Raw genomic sequence first — 15,937 nt, 5'->3', positions numbered from 1 at the left:
TGTGGCGACTGGCGAGAGCCGACTTGGCAAGGGAGAGCGGGAGAAGGAGAGAGCGGGAGAAGGAGAGGAGAGAGAGAGAGAGAGGGAGCTGTTCGAATGGGTTTTTTATTTTTTTAATTTACCTAAAAACGAATCACACAATTTGCACAAAACGAACCGCACAGGGGTTTGTGCGAATTGCAGTTCGTTTCATTGTGCGTTCTCTTCGGAAAATCCGAACAGAACGCACAATTCGCACGGATTCGCTCAAAGTGAACCGCACGACCATGACGAGTCGTAGGTGTCTAGCAATCCAAGTCCTTTTGTAGTCATAAATAGTCTTCTGTCTTATTACTAAAGATGTCTCGCTTTCTCACTTTCTGTCGCTTTTATCGCTTTCGATGGGAAGTTTTTAACGACTGGGCGTTACTTTCCCTTACAAGAGACAGATAAAGGTTGGGGGTTGAAGCAATTGATTTTCAAATAAAAAAGGTCTTAATTTTGGGACAACAGCCAAGAGAGCGTGTGAATAAAAATAGATTTGAAGAGGCAATTAACATTTTAAGGTAGTCAGCTAAAATGGGTTTCTTGATACGGAAGAAACAGGCTTCATTGCGACGACGTCAGCTCTTATGTCTTTTATGGTCACTAACTACAGAGGTGAAGAGGGAGATAGGGAGAGAGAGAGAGATAGAAAGATAGAAAGAAAGAAATAGAGAAAGAACGAATGAGTTTGAGAAAGAAAGTGAGAGAGAGAGAGAGAAAGAAAGAAAGAGAGGGAGAGAAAAAGAAAGGGTAGAAAGAGAAAGGAGAGAAAGGAGAGAAAGAGAGACACTGGGAGACAAAAAGAGGGTGGGAGAGAGAGAGAGAGAGAGAGAGAGAAAGAAAGAAAGAGAGAGGGAGAGAGAGAGAGAGAGAGAGAGAGGGAGAGAGAGAGAGAGAGAGAGAGAGAGAGAGAGAGAGAGAGAAAGAGAGAGAGAGAGAGAGAGAGAGAGAGAGAGAGAGAGACAGAGAGAGAGAGAGAGAGAGAGAGAGAGAGAGAGAGAGAGAGAGAGAGAGAGAGAGAGAGAGAGAGAGAGAGAGAGAGAGAGAGAGAGAGAGAGAGAGAGAGAGAGAGAGAGAGAGAGAGAAAGAGACGAAGACAGAGAAAGAAGAAAAAAAGAGAGAGTGAAAAAGAAGGGAGAGTGATGGAGCGCGTCCAAACGACGTCGACGAAACGTCACCGGAGCTGTCATCGTCGTCATCAGCATCACTGTTGGTCCGTGTCCAGCCTGACCGGCAGGCCAAAACAACCGTGAAGACGTCCGGGTTTAAATACCACGGGTAGAGCACGACTGTGCATGCGTTGTTATTTTAATTACCTGTTTTGTTCGTCTGATCTCATGTTTGTGCTCGCCATGATGAGTTCACCGTACTCATCATGACATGTCCGTATCGTCGCATTTCACTGGTCGTTTTAATATTTCTCCCTGTTTTTTTCATTTTTAGTGTTGTAAAAGGGGTCCCTTATTGGGACCCTTATGTGTATTGTGTAATGGGTCCATCATGGCCGTATATAAGGCCATGATGTACACGTTCAATTTCAGATCTGGGTTTATTTGTTGGCAGTTACAGTTCATTCTCAGATCTCACGCTCAAAGAAGAAGAGGAAGAGAAGGAAGGGGAGAAGGAGAGAAGAAGCTGAAAGTGAAAGGGGACAAGATCAAGAGAGGAGTTTCCACATCGTCGTCCATCATCTGCTATCACGCCCAAGAGAGTGTGCACATCCACCATCGGCCGGACCTCCCGCTCGCTTGGGTCTGCACTTGGACAACGTCCCTGTACGGCGGTGCATTTCCACAGCCACAATCGTATCAGTCCCACCGCCGATCAACGTCAAAATCGTGCGCCTGCTCTTTGGCAAACGCTCGCGCTGCAATTTATTCCCACGACCAGTCAAAAAAGACTCGATCGATCGTGTGGGCGAAAAAAGGACTGCCCGTGGCGTAACGGAGATTGCAGAAATGCATTCTCGATCGATCGTGTGGGTGAAAGGTACAGTCCGTGGCCATTAGTTATGGCGACACTCGCAGAAACCTCAGCTTGCGCCCGTGCCCGCCAAGCCAGTTCGACTCCACCTCAGCCTAGAGAAGTCAATTCAAAGCGATAACCTGCGACCCTGAACGGCTAGATTTTAAGATTTACTCACGACCAATCTATGAAATTGGTATAGGTGCAAGCTCCTCGTGCACTAATCGCCATGCGGCTCACGACGGTATGAAGATCATCCGCTAGTGCTCACGCCCTAGATCACTGCACTTCACTTGCCTGGTCCTGAACCGCTCTTGAGTCCTGGTGCCCTTCACTCAGTAGACCTGTCGCACCGTCTCACACTTGTTGACCGTAGCCTAGCCCTTTTGCACTGTTGTCGTGCCACCCGCCAACGCTCATCCTGCTGTTGTCATTGCTCGCGCCAATTTTCCAGAATGGGTCGACACCCGCTAAGTTCAGTCGTCTGCTTGAGCCACTTGGCAATAGCTCTTATATTCTCCTCTCCTCTGTCCTCGGACACCCGCTCCAGCATCGTGCCATTGTCTGCTGGTGAGCTGTCTCTCTGCACGGTTCTGCCACACCCTCCCTCACCATCCCCGTGCACTGACAAAGATGTCAACTATGAATGCCACCACCGATGAGGTACGCCGTTCCCTTGCTCGTCAGGTAATATTACGTCTTACAGTATATTTTTGACTGCAATCCACCGTGTTGGGGTTAGAGATAGGTGAGAGAATTTATCGAGAAAACTACATCACGAGTGATATCTTATATATGGGCCGAGTCCGTCCGTTACGTGCAAGCCCCTACAGAATTATTCCGTTCGGCGCCGTAGTCCCCGTTGTCACTCCGAGGAGGGACAGAAGGTTACTAGCATCGTCATCGGTTGCCTGCCCCGGAGCTTACAGCTCATCTAGGGTTTCATTGCACGTACACTCATCTAGGGTTTCATCGCATCACGTAGTTATCCGTCGGATGACGCCATTGACGACGTACGACATCAGGGAGAGAGAGGAGAGAAAGAGAATGGGGAGAGAAAGAGAAGACATTTGTCAAGGAACCAAGCTCACATATCAAACCCAGTAATAACAAATGTGTTGCTGATGCAGTAGAAGGTTCCAGAAGGCCTTCACTGGCATCAGCACAAAGGTCTTCAGCCACCATAACAGCGATCTCGCTTTGTCTCCAAGAAGACACGACGTCGATCTCGCCGCGTCCCCAGGATGTCATGTCTCCAACCTTGCCTCGTCCGAATACATCATTAAATCCATTGAAGCCCTAATGCTCCTCTGAACGTCTATAAGAAGGAACTCACTTGTACACCCAAAACTCACTCCGATCCTAAAGGCAATCACTCTTCTATTTCTAAGTTATTATTTACTTATTCTCCTTCTACTATTTTGCTCCTTCATCTTCCTGAAGCGATTAGAGTACCGAACTATATCAAGATTTTCTCTTAGAGATTTGAACATTTCGTTCAAATGTTTGATCAGATTGGGCAATCGAACGATCAAATCCGAACACTGATCCGGTCCGAACAGGACCTGTGCATTGAGTTTGGTTCAAATTGTTCGAATAAGATGGCTGTTTGGATTGAATGTTCGAATCGTTCGAACCTAGTGGCAGCCAGCGATCACCAGCGGCAGTCAATAGTGCCCACCGGCCGCCAACAGCGCCCAGCAGCCGCCAGCGCCAGCCAACGGCCACCAGCACTGGCCAAGGGCCACCAGCGCCCAGCCACTGCCAACAGCCGCCACCACCAGCCAGTGGCCGCCATCGCCAGCTAGCTGCCGCCAGCGTCGGCAAGCGGCTGCCAGCTCAATCGACTAGTGGCTTCGAGGGATCCCCACCACCAGCCAGCGGTCACCTGCGCCACCGAGCCGCCGGCCAGTGGCTGCCAACAGCCGACTAGGGTTGGTCCTTTCATGCGACTGGTGCGAAAAGTGTCTGATGTGCGGTTCAGTTCGGTTTTTTGGACCGCACATCAGACAGTTCTACAGTTTTTCGCACCGCACATTGGCCATGGGCCTATGTGGGGCAAATCTCCTATTAACTGCGATTTTTTAAGGCTTTCAAGTGGACTCTCTTCCTCCTCTCTTGCGCTCTTCTCTCTCTCTCTCTCATTCCTCTCTCTGTCGTTCCTTGTTCCCTTGATTCTCTCGCTCTCATTCCTCTCTCCCTCACGGTCTTTTTCTGTCCTCTCTCTCGCACTTGTTCCTCTCTCTCCCTTTTTCTCTCACACGCTCTTCTCTCTCTTTCGTTCCTCTCTCTCCTTCTTTATCTCTCATGCTCTTCTCTCTCTCTCTCTCGTTACTATATCGCTCTTCTCTTTCTCTCTGGTGCTCTTCTATCTCTCTCTCTTTACACTCTCTATCACTTTTCTCTTTCTCTCTGGCACTTTTCTCTTGCTCTCTCATTCTTTTCTCTCTCGCACTCTTCTCTCTCTCGTTACTCTATCACTCTTCTCTTTCTCTCTGGTGCTCTTCTCTCTCTCTTTCTATCTCTCTCTTTCTCTCTCTCTCTCGCTCTCCCTTTCTCTAATACTCTGGTTTGTCTCTCTGGGCCTCTGGTGTTCTTCTGTCGCTCTCTCATTCCTCTCTCTCTCTCTTTCTCCGATTCTCTCTCAAGCTCTTCTCTCTCTCTCTCTCTCGTCCCTTTCTCTAATACTCTGGTTTGTCTCTCTGGGCCTTTGGTGTTCTTCTGTCGCTCTCTCATTCCTCTCTCTCTCTCTTTCTCTGATTCTCTCTCAAGCTCTTCTCTCTCTCTCTCTCTCTTTCTCTTCTCTCTCTGGTTTGTTCTTCACTCTACCTCTCTCTCTCTCTTCCCTTGCGCTCAACTCTCTCATCCTCTTTCTCGCTCTCTCTCCCTCTATTCTGTTGGCTCAATCTTATGTCATGAGGGATATGACCTATGTTAGGTCCATAAGATACAACAGCTTTTTTTGTTCTATGATTCACCTCCGAATAATGAGTAGGTAGTTCGATCCTTTTGATTCTTATCTTCCTAGTAAACTGATGGGGGGACCTAGAGCAATAGGTCGAATTACTATATAAATCAGACTTGTAAACAAAAGGCGTGGAAGCGGTGAATATGGAGGATTCAGACGCGGCTGACGGAGCACGAGTAGGAAGATTTAGGTTTTTCTCGTTCCTTCTCAAAGATAAGAATAAGTATTTGAAATGATACAAATTCGTCTTCATTCTGTTGTGCTCAGCGAAGGAACTTCCTAAGCACTATTTTATCTCCTACTCATTCTTCCCTCCCTATCTTGAGTACGCAGCTCAGTCCTCTCTCATTCTCTCGTTCTTCCCTCCCGCTCATCCTTTGCCCGAATTTATGCGATGTGCAGTTCGATTTTGTCGCACCAATTTGGACCACACATCGATCTGTGCTTCTGTGCAATCAAAAAAAATATCGCACGCCAGCCGAAAAAATCGGACCGAACCACACGACCTTTTGATAACATGCATTTCTAGTGCTTATATTATTATATTTATGTGTCTTTATGCATTAAATTACTCATATTTGCATGTTCTCAAGCTTAAAATGATTAAATCTATTTTTAGAACAAATTTCTGAATTTTCTATATTTTTAAGGATTTTTCTAACAGTATATTCTAAAAGAATATAACTTTTGAGACAGAATATGATTTTTGTGGAATTTTTGGATATTAAATTTGGAAAGATATGATTTTTTTGAGTCAAAATATATATTTATACGTATTTTTTTGGGCTTTTATTTGATTTAATATGAAATTTTAAGTATTATGGCTTTTTATGGCATAGGGTGACGTGGCGCGCCGATGTGCCGCCATGTCAACATCGAGAAAGAGATTTTTTCCTTTGTTTTTTTGTCCTTTTTTCATGTACATGTGGCAGGGAATGCGAAAAGCCATGGAATACGAAAAGCCGCGGAATATGAAAAGCCAGGAATATGAAAAGCCACAGAATACCAAGTGCTTTGACTTCTTAACCGGCACGAAATCGATGTCATTGATAAGGAGAGAGAAGAAATTAAAGGCTAGGATTGCTTCAACTTCCAACAGCCATAACTTTTGATCTTCCCCTCCTCTTTCTATCCATACCCTCTCATCTATAAATAGAGGCTTAGATCATTGTAAAAATCATCTTGAACTTGCTTCCTACTTTTGTGGGCTGATTGAAAGAGGGTGAGGTTTGAGATCCATCAAGAGTGTTCTTGGTGTCTTGGGTGTGTGGGAAGAGACAAAAGAGAAGAGGGGGAGTTTACCGGCACTCGCAAATCGCCGTGATCCTGGCGGAACGTAAGGATCTAAGGTAAGTGTCTTCGCCTTACGTTGTTTCTCTCCCAACATCATCGTTATCATAGCTATAGTTTTTCATCAACGTTTCATTTATCACTCCACTTACTTACGTCCCCATTCTCTCGTCTATCTATCCTTGCCATCGTACCATTCCACATCCAACCACTATCCTCGTTCATACTTTCGTTCATCATCGTGTCCGTCACAATCGCGTACTCTTTATTTTAGTTAAAATAACATATAAATTAAGTACTTCTTAATTGATATCACTAGCTCATATCCTTGAATCATGTTTTTGTCGATCCTCTCATGGGTCATCACTAGTTTAAGAAAGTAATTCCTTAATCATCGTTCCCTGTGGAGACGATCCGTACTCATCACTAACTAAGTATTTTCAAGTACGGTTAAATATATTTTTATTGAATAATCTCAATCACCATAGACGAATTTTAACCCTAAAATTGAGATTATTGCCTTCCCTAAGGCTGACAGCGGTGACCAACAACTGCGAGAGAGAATCACTAGCACCCGGCTGATGGAACACGAACAAAGCAAATTGGTCCTTCGAAACTTTTAATTGAACACGAACAAAGGGTCTGTTCAAGATTCGAACAGATCAGTTCGAATTGGCATTTATTCGTTTGAATCTTTTGATCAAGATTCGAATGCTCCGATCTGATCCAATACCCGACGCCTAGGAGAGAAAGAGAGTCAGGAGAGGGAGAGAGGAGAGAGAGAGCAGGGAGAGAAAAAGCAGGGTAGAGAAAGAGAGAGAAAGTAAGAAAGAGAGAGAAAGAGAAAGAGAGAAATAGAGAGACACAAAGAAAGAAAGAGAAAGAGAGAGAAAGAAAGAAAGAAATAGAGGGAAAGAAAGAGAGAGAAAGAAAGAAAGAAAGAGAAAGAAAGAAAGGAAAAGAGAGAAAGAGAAAAGAAAATTTTAGAGAGAGAAAGAAAGAAAGAGAGAAGGAGAAAGGGAGAAATAGAGAAAGAGAGAGAGAGAGAGAGAGGGAGAGAGAGAGAGAGAGAGAGAGAGAGAGAGAGAGAGAGAAAAATAAGGGAGAGAGGAAAAAAAAGGGGTGAGAGAGAAAGGAGAGAAAGAGAGAGAGAGAGAGAGAGAGAGAGAGAGAGAGAGAGAGAGAGAGAGAGAGAGAGAGAGAGAGAGAGAGAGAGAGAGAGAGACGGAGAGAAAAAGAGAGGGGGAGATAGAGCAAGGAGAAAGAGAGAGAGGGAGAGAAAAAGAGAGGTGGAGAGAGTGCGAGGAGAGAGAGAGAGAGCGAAAAAGATCCAGGGAGAGAGAGAAATGAGGGAAAGAGGAAGAGAAAAAGAAGGGGTAGAGAGAGATAAAGGAGCGAATGAGAGAGAGAGGGAGAGAAATAGAAGGGGGAGAGAAAGAGAGAGAGAGGGAGAGAGAGAGAGGGAGGTTGAGAGAGAGAGGGAGAGAAAAAGAAGGGGGAAGGAGAGAAAGGAGAGAAAGAGAGGGGTGAGATAGGAGAGAAATAGAGAGGGAAGAGAGAGAGAAGAGAAAGAGAAAGGAGAGAGAAAAAGAGGGGGGAGAGAGAAAAAGAGAGAAAGAGAGATGATGGCGCAGCACCGCCGGACACCATTGAGCCGTCACGCGAGGAGCCACCGTCGTCACCGAGCCCGCCATCGACACGTGTCCAGCCGACACGACGAGCCGCCGCAGCAACGCGCGACCCCGAGTTCGGATACTCGGCATGACGCACGCGCCACCTCATCGTCGGAGCATCCCACTTATCCTTATCTTTTCTTATCTTTACTTTTGTTCTCTTTTCTTATCTTTTGTCATCGTCGTTTCACTTGTTGTCGTGTAGTGAGGGGAAGAGCCCATATGAGGACATCTTCCCCTCCCATGGGCCTGACAAGCCTCATTTTTTCCTTTTTTTATTTTCCCCTTTTTATTTTCCTTTTCCTTCCTTGTTTGTTGTTCAAAGGGGGCCCATCTTCACCCATTATATAAGGGGGGGGGGGGTGGGTGCCCAAGGGAGACACTCTTGATTTGGAAGTTTTTCACGTGGAATCTGACGAGTCATAACGTGAGTAGAGAGGAAGAAGAAGAAAGAAGAAGAAGAAGGAGAAGAAGAAGAAGAAGAAGGAGGGGGAGGAAGAGGAGAAGGGAGAAGAGAAAGAGGAGAAGAGAGGAGGAAGAAGAGGAAACGCCGCCGCTCGCCCACCCTCGCTGCTGAATCGCCCCCGTTGCTGCCAGCGCCGACGTCCACCGCCCGCATCGGCTTCGCCTCCACCTGTTCGCCGTTGCATCCATCAGCGCCGACGCCGTTGCCGCGTGATCCTCGACGCCTCCGGATCGCCACCGTCGGGGCAAGAAAAAAAAACCCGCCGCCGACGACCTGGCATCACCGCCAGCGGCACTGACCCGCCGCGCAGTGCCGGTTCTCGCCGCACCGCGCCCACGACCCCGGAGGCTGCCTGGTAGCTCGCCGCTGCCGAGCAACGCCCCCGCTCCGCGCCAGTCCTCCGCCCGGTGAAGGACCATCCACGACGATCCGCATTCCGTCCGGTTTCTGCGCCGTTCGTCGCGTGCGAGACCCCCAACTCCCGCGCTCATCACGCCCTGCGGCCCCCGTGCGCGCGGCCCTGCACGCTGACCACGCTCAAGCCAGCTTCTGCTGCGGCTGCGGCGCATCGCGCCGCTATCCGCCACCCCGCCGCGCGCGCGTTCTCTGCTCGCTGTGCCAACCGAAGGCAGCGCTCGCCCAACTCCGCGCGCCACTAGCGCGCCGAACTGCCCAGGCGTCGGGCCCTACGCGCGCAGCCGCTGCGTGCCGCGCCGCTACTCGCCAATTCGCCGCATGCCTTCCTGCCCGGTGTACCGTGCCCCGCCACTTGCCCGAGTCTGCTACGCTCCACGCGCACCGTCAGCCCGCCGCCAGAAGACGTCCGCAACCTCTGAACCCACCCCACATTAGCCACCGATCGGCGTCCGACATCCCGTAACTATCGGAATTCCCTCGGATTCGAGCGATTAGTCGCCAGTGCGACGAAGGTACTCCCCTACCCCTGCCCTTTTACATCTCTTACGTCCTTCAGTGCTCTTTCGATTTGCCTCTACCGCGCTCGGGTTAGATAGGTGAGAGCGAGACAGGTTGAGAAAATGACGAAATTGCACGAGAGTCTTACCTGCCCGGTACGAGTCGGGTCCCCCCCGACGCGTGTGAGCATTTCAGCGGGGTTTCCCCGTTCGGCGACGTCCGCGCCCTCGACCCTCTCGAGCGAGTCTCAGGAGGTCCGTCTGACTTCACTCAAAGCGAACCCATCAATTCTCTGGAACAGCATCCACCGCTCGTCGGCGCACGCACGTACTACACGTACGGTCTCATTAACTCACGTCATCATACCTACTTGTCACTAGCATCCCTCGGACGATGTCATTCGACGTAGTCCGACTAGACCACAATTCGATACCGAGCCCATACCCTCGGTGACGACCGGACGACGTCTTGACGACGTCCGGCATCAAGAGAGAGGGGATATAGAGATAGGAGAGAAAGAGAGAGGGGATATAGAGATAGGAGAGAAAGAGAGAGAGGATACAGAGAGAGGAGAGAAAGAGAGAGGGAAGAGAAAAAGAGGAGAGAAAGAGAGAGGGAAGAGAAAAAGAGGAGAGAAAGAGAGAGGAGAGAGAGAGAGAAGGGAGAAAGGAGGAGAGAGTGAAGGGAGAAAGGGAGAGAGAGAGAATCAGAGAGAGCCGATGGTTTACTCTGTTGAATTGTAGTAAAAGAAAGCCAATGTCCTGCCTTTGTGTAACCCAACAGAAGGCATGAAATGTGGCTTAGAGTCAACATTATTATATTTATTTAGAAATATATCATATATATAAGTATATAGATATATCTATTTATGTCTCAGATCAAAGCACATGGCAAGCAACACGTCCCAAACGTCATAGGGAAGCACTGTAAGTGATGGCGTGGCACCGTCCGACATCGCAGAACCGTCACTCGTGGAGCCCGCACCATCATCGAGCCCGCCGCCGACACGTGTCCAGCCGACGCGACAAGCCAAAGCGACGACGCGTACACCCGGGTTCAGATATTCGGCGTGACAACACGCCACCTTCGGATTTTTTATTTACTCGCTTCTTATTTCCTTTCGTAGTTTCGACCATCTCATCTACGATGTAGAGAGGGGAAGTTCCCGCATGAGGATACCTTTCCCTCCCCTTAGTGGGCCTTCATAAACCACCTCTTTTATTTTCATTTCTCTCTTTTCATTTTGTAGTTAAGGGGGCCCTTTTACCTCTCTCCTATAAAAGGGAGGGGAGGGCGCTCCCTCAAGATACTCTTGATATTTCTTTGAAGTTATAACGTTTAAGAAGTTGAAGAGTCACGTTCGTCGAGGAAAGGAAGAAGAAGAAAGAAGAACAAGAAGGAAGAAGAGAAGGAAGAAGAGGAAGAAGGAGAAGAAGGGACGGAGAAGAGAAAGGAGTGGGGAGATCGCCAGTGCCGTTGCCCGTCACGCCAGCTCACCGCCGCCCATGTCTACCTGCACCACTACCGCCCGCCTCGCGGCCGCACGCTGCATCCACGCACCGCCGCAGCCGTCCCACCGGTCTACCGACCACCCCGTTGACCGCCGCCGCGCGCCGTCATCTCCATGCATCGCCGCCGCCAGATCACCTTATCCACTATCCGTGTCGCGCTCGTGTCGTGCGTACGCCTTGTGCCGAGACTCGTGCCCGCGTCGCGCCCAGTGCTGCGATTGTGTCATGCACAGCCTCCACACCGTCGCTGCGCCCCGCATCGCCCCGTTCTGTGTCGTGTCCTGCGCCAACGCAGCCGCCCTCCCATCCTGCTGCGTCGCCCCGCGCTCCACGGTGACCCGTGCAACGCCCGCGTCCAACCACATACGGCATCTAGCCGCCCGCACCGCGCCCCACTGAGCTCCGCAGGGCGCCCCGCGACCGGCCACCTGCCGCGCCCGGCCATTCCGCGCGACGCCACCCTAGCACCACACCACACCCGCGCTCCGCGCAGTGCCCCACTCCGCACCAGGTCTCTGAGCTGCACTCGACCGAGCCGTCGCCACGCCCGCATTCTGCGTCACTCCAGCGCCCGCGTCCCCACAGTTGTTGCTCCTTCGGCCCCAAGGTGCCAAGTTATTACCGTCGCAGGACGCGACGAAGGTACCCTCCTACTGCTCTTTATGTCTCTTACTTTCTTCAGTATACTTTCGATTTGCCTCCTCCGCGCTCGGGTTAGACGTAGGTGAGAGTGAGACAGGTTGAGAAAACGACGTCATTCTATACGAGAGTCTTACCTGCCCGGTACGAGTCGGGTCCTCCTGACGTGTGTGAGCATATTAGCGGGATATTCCTGTTCGGCGACGTACTCGCCCTCGACCCTCTCGGGCAAGGTTCGGGAGGTCCGTTTGACCTCACCAGAACCGATGTCGTCAATCTCTAGAATGGCAACACCGCATTTCGGCACTCGCACGTACTACAGTAAGACTTTTACGCATTTTCGTCATCATTCATTTCTGTCCATTTGCATTATCAGACGACACTTGCCCTCGTCGTCCGATAGGGATCCTCATTTGATACCAAGCCGCTACCCTCGGTGTCGACTGGATGACGTCTTGACGACATCTGGCATCAAATTGGTATCAGAGCCTGGTTGTAGTTGCCCACAACACACCTCCGACTTTGCATCCGCATCTAGTCACATCTTCATCGCATCGTCTTTTCGAAAATTCATATAGGAACCCTAGGAATTGCCGTAGAGACGCAATCGACACAGATGACACAACACGGAGGTTCTACCTCCCCCCGACGTTCAGAACCGTCGCAAGACGAGAGGGGCAATGATACTGCCCTCTCGGGACCCCAACCCGCGACACCGGTAGCCAGTCCGGTACTACCGAATGTTGAGGCCACGCTGACCACACCCGACAGTATGGGTGCCCCCGGGACATCGGGCCCACCGGAACTCCCCGGCGCGTCCCGTGAACCGCAACATTCTCCACGCGGCTCACTGCGATTCCTCGACGACGCCTCGCGTAGTGATTACGAGGATAGGACGACCGTAGGTCGACGACCCCACGGGAAATCTCCCGTTATCGAGTACAGCCCCCGAGCGACCCCCACACGGGGCCGAGGACGAGGACGGGGAGGAGTACCTCGCCAGTACCCGCTTCGAGAAGAGCTACCGGACGATCAAGGAGCTTACTTTCATGCTATGACCGCTAGGATGGAGCGCATGGAGCGCATGTTCACCAACCAACGGACGTCGGAGTACGGAGCTGACATGGGTCCGGCCGCCAGAGAGGGCGACCACACAACCCGTTATGGGTTGCTCGACAAGGACCCCAAGGGAGACACATCCATGACCTCGATGATGATTATGAGGGTTTCGACTACCGTTCAGACGGCGTCCCCCCGCAGGGACGCCTGATTAGAGACCCAGCACGAGACCCCTAGGACGTTTGTGCCTGGGATATGCAGCACCCACGGGACGACCCCGCCCGCGGGTATGACGCGGACCGACCAGTCAGCCCGGACCCTTATGTCTGATGGTATGATCGCGCAATGGACGCCGACTATCCGGTCCACCGATACGGCCCAGTCCAGCCCCGCGATCCTAGGCAGATGGTTGACCCACCGACGCGCCGTGACGACTATTTTCGGCCGCCCCCGCCACGACATTACGGGGTTGACAATGTCCCTGTACACCCACACCGCACGATACCCATCGACCGTGCACCTCGTGAGGGTCCTCCCCACCTTTGGGATGACCATGGTCACGACCCGATCCTGCCCCGTCGCTACATGGAGCCGCGACGCGGAGACTACCTTGTGCCCGAGCGACACCTTGACGATGATGAACGTCGGCGTGAGGAGCACCGCGCACGCATCTAGAGGAGTGTGCGCATCGACATTGCCATCTTTGAGGGCTCTCGGAAGCCAAAGAGTTCATCGACTAGGAGTCGAACATGAACTCTTATTTCCGGTGGTATCGTATGGATGACGACCTTTGTGTTGAGTACGCGGAGACGAGACTTGGCGGACAGGCCAAGATCTTTTGGGAGAATGAGCGAGTCGCCGCCAAGCGACGAGGACGACCCATCACGTCCTGGGTGGAAATGGCGCAGAAATTACAGAGCAAGTACGTTCCTCAACAGTACCAGATGTCCCTTTTCCTCTCGTGGCTCAACCTAAAGCAAGGTCGGCTCATGGTGACAAAGTACATCGAAGCCTTCGAGGAATGCCGGATGCGCTGTCGCTTCGTGGAGGACCCACGAATCATCATTGGACTATTCGCCCATGGCCTCAGACCTGCCTTGCGCAACAAGGTCCTCGAGTGCCATCCGGCCGAGGTCGACGAGGCTTACCACTTAGTGGAGCACATGGATCCTCCCGCCGACGACACCCCGACACCTAGCGCGAACACCGCGCCCCGAAACCCACCTATTCGGACCCTTCCTGCTCGTACCACACCACCCGCGACTATACGGGTTACTCCGACCACCGTGGGGCAAGGAACCGCCCCCGTCACATCCGTGAGGTCCACCCCACTAGCTCGGGCCGCCACTAGCAATTTATCGGCCCAGAGCACCGCCGTTAGCTAAGCACATGTGACTTGCTACAAGTGCAAAGGAAGAGGACACCGGGCCAATCAATGCCCCTCTTCAACACTTCTAATCGACGCCGGAGACGTCAACCCGAATCACACAGACGAAGCGGACACACCGAAGGATGACCACTACAATGGAGACGAAGAGTTCGCCCTCGAGTATGAGGAGCCCGATGGACAGGTTGGTTACATACAGATTATCGAGGCACGAGAGACCCCCTCCGTGGCACCACGTGTGTCCAACCGACCGTTGGCCAACATTGCCGTCGACGCACCCGGCACTAGCAGAGCGCGACCATCAACGCGGGTAACCAATCCCACTAGGAACCTTCCGGCTGCATCACAGCCGGAACTATTCGTTGATGCGGCCCTCTGCATCTTGATCTTCTATACGTACATCAAGATCAACGGCAAGGCGTGCAAGCTGATCGTGGACAGCGGGAGTTGCATCAACGCAATTTCCAATACGATGGTTACCCGACTAGGGTTGGCCGCGATCGAGCACCCTACTCCCTACGATGTCTCGTGGATCGACGCTTCTTTGCTAATAGTGAAGCGTCAATGCCCGCGTTCCGTTGAAGGTGAGTGCCTACGACGAGAACGTCCTCTGTGACGTACTCCCCATGAAAGTGGGGTGCATCATCCTAGGCCATCCCTGGCTATACAACCACGATGTCACCCTAGCCAGGCGAACGAAAACCTGTTCGTTCATGTACCAGGGACGACGGGTTACATGATACCCATATACCATGAAGCCGGCGAATAAGCCGGCCGCGACCAAACCTGTAGGGTTAATGGTCGTCCGAGGGCCCTTGTTCACCCGTGACCTGGGTCGCGAGGGAGACGACACGCCCTTGTGCCTCGCCATCACCCTCGACGTCCCCGCCAATCCATCGGTTACACCTCGTTCACTTGAGGTCGAGGCCCTCATATCGGAGTTCGGAGATGTCTTCCCAGATGAGCTACCTGGTGGATTGCCCCCGATGCAGAACATACAACATCCAATCGACCTAGTACCCTAGCGCGTCACTACTGAACCTACCGCATTATCTCATGGAGCCGTCGAAGTACGAGGAGTTACTACGGCAGGTCAGGGAGCTCTTCGAGAAGGGCTTTATCAAGGAGAGCCTTAGCCTATGTGCGGTTCCAGCCGTCTTAGCCTCGAAGAAGGATGACACGTGGCGTATGTGCTGCGATAGTCGTGCCATCAACAAGATAACGGTCAAGTATCGTTTTCCCATTCTCCGGGTCCAGGACTTATTTGACATGATGGTTGGATCTATCACCTTCTCCAAGATAGATCTGAGGAGTGGATACCATCAGGTTCGGATTCGTCCCGGCGACAAATGGAAGACCGCCTTTAAGATAAAGGATGGGTTATATGAGTGGAGAGTCATGCCATTTGGCCTCTCCAATGCGCTGAGTACATTCCAATGCCTCATGAATGAGGTACTACGCGCATTCATAGGGAAGTTCGTAGTCATCTACTTTGACGACATCCTCGTCTACAGTCAATCGAAAGATGAGCATCTCGACCACTCCGGCAGGTTTGCACCGTCCTACAGCGCGAGCAGCTATATGCTCACCCCAAGAAGTGCACCTTCCTCACCTCGGAAGTCGCATTTCTCGGGTTTATCGTCTCTGCTCAGGGCGTTGCCACGGACCCAGAGAAGGTCCGGGCCACCACGTCATGGCCGACATCGGCCAATTTGCACGATGTTAGGAGTTTCATAGGTCTCGCGACCTTCTACAAACGATTCGTACGAAACTTTAGTTCCGTCACGGCTCCCATCATCGACTGCCTCAAGGGGGAGTCGTTCACTTGGACACTAGTGGCAGAGCAAGCTTTCCAGCAGATAAAGCTCATGATGACACAGGCGCCGGTGCTCTGCCTACCCGACTTCGGGAAGGTGTTCGAGGTCACATGTGACGCCTCAAGCGTCGGGATTGGTGGCGTCCTCAGTCAGGAGGGTCGCCCTGTCAATTTCTTTAGTGAGAAGCTCAATGACGCCAAGCTGCGTTACTCCACTTACGACA

At 51.4% G+C, this 15,937-nt stretch overlaps 1 long non-coding RNA gene across 1 annotated transcript; it reads left to right on the top strand.

The window, feature by feature from the left end:
• Positions 1-8,260: 8,260 nt before the first annotated feature.
• On the top strand, positions 8,261-10,654 carry LOC144700787 (uncharacterized). The gene is made up of 2 exons (XR_013580857.1): positions 8,261-9,637; positions 10,179-10,654. It is a non-coding gene; the product is annotated as an uncharacterized LOC144700787 (long non-coding RNA).
• The last annotated feature ends 5,283 nt before the right edge of the window (positions 10,655-15,937 follow it).

Source organism: Wolffia australiana, chromosome 3 (assembly GCF_029677425.1).
Source record: "Wolffia australiana isolate 7733 chromosome 3, ASM2967742v1".
NCBI classification, from domain to species: Eukaryota; Viridiplantae; Streptophyta; class Magnoliopsida; order Alismatales; family Araceae; genus Wolffia; species Wolffia australiana.
This window is presented reverse-complemented; position numbering and strand designations above follow the sequence as displayed.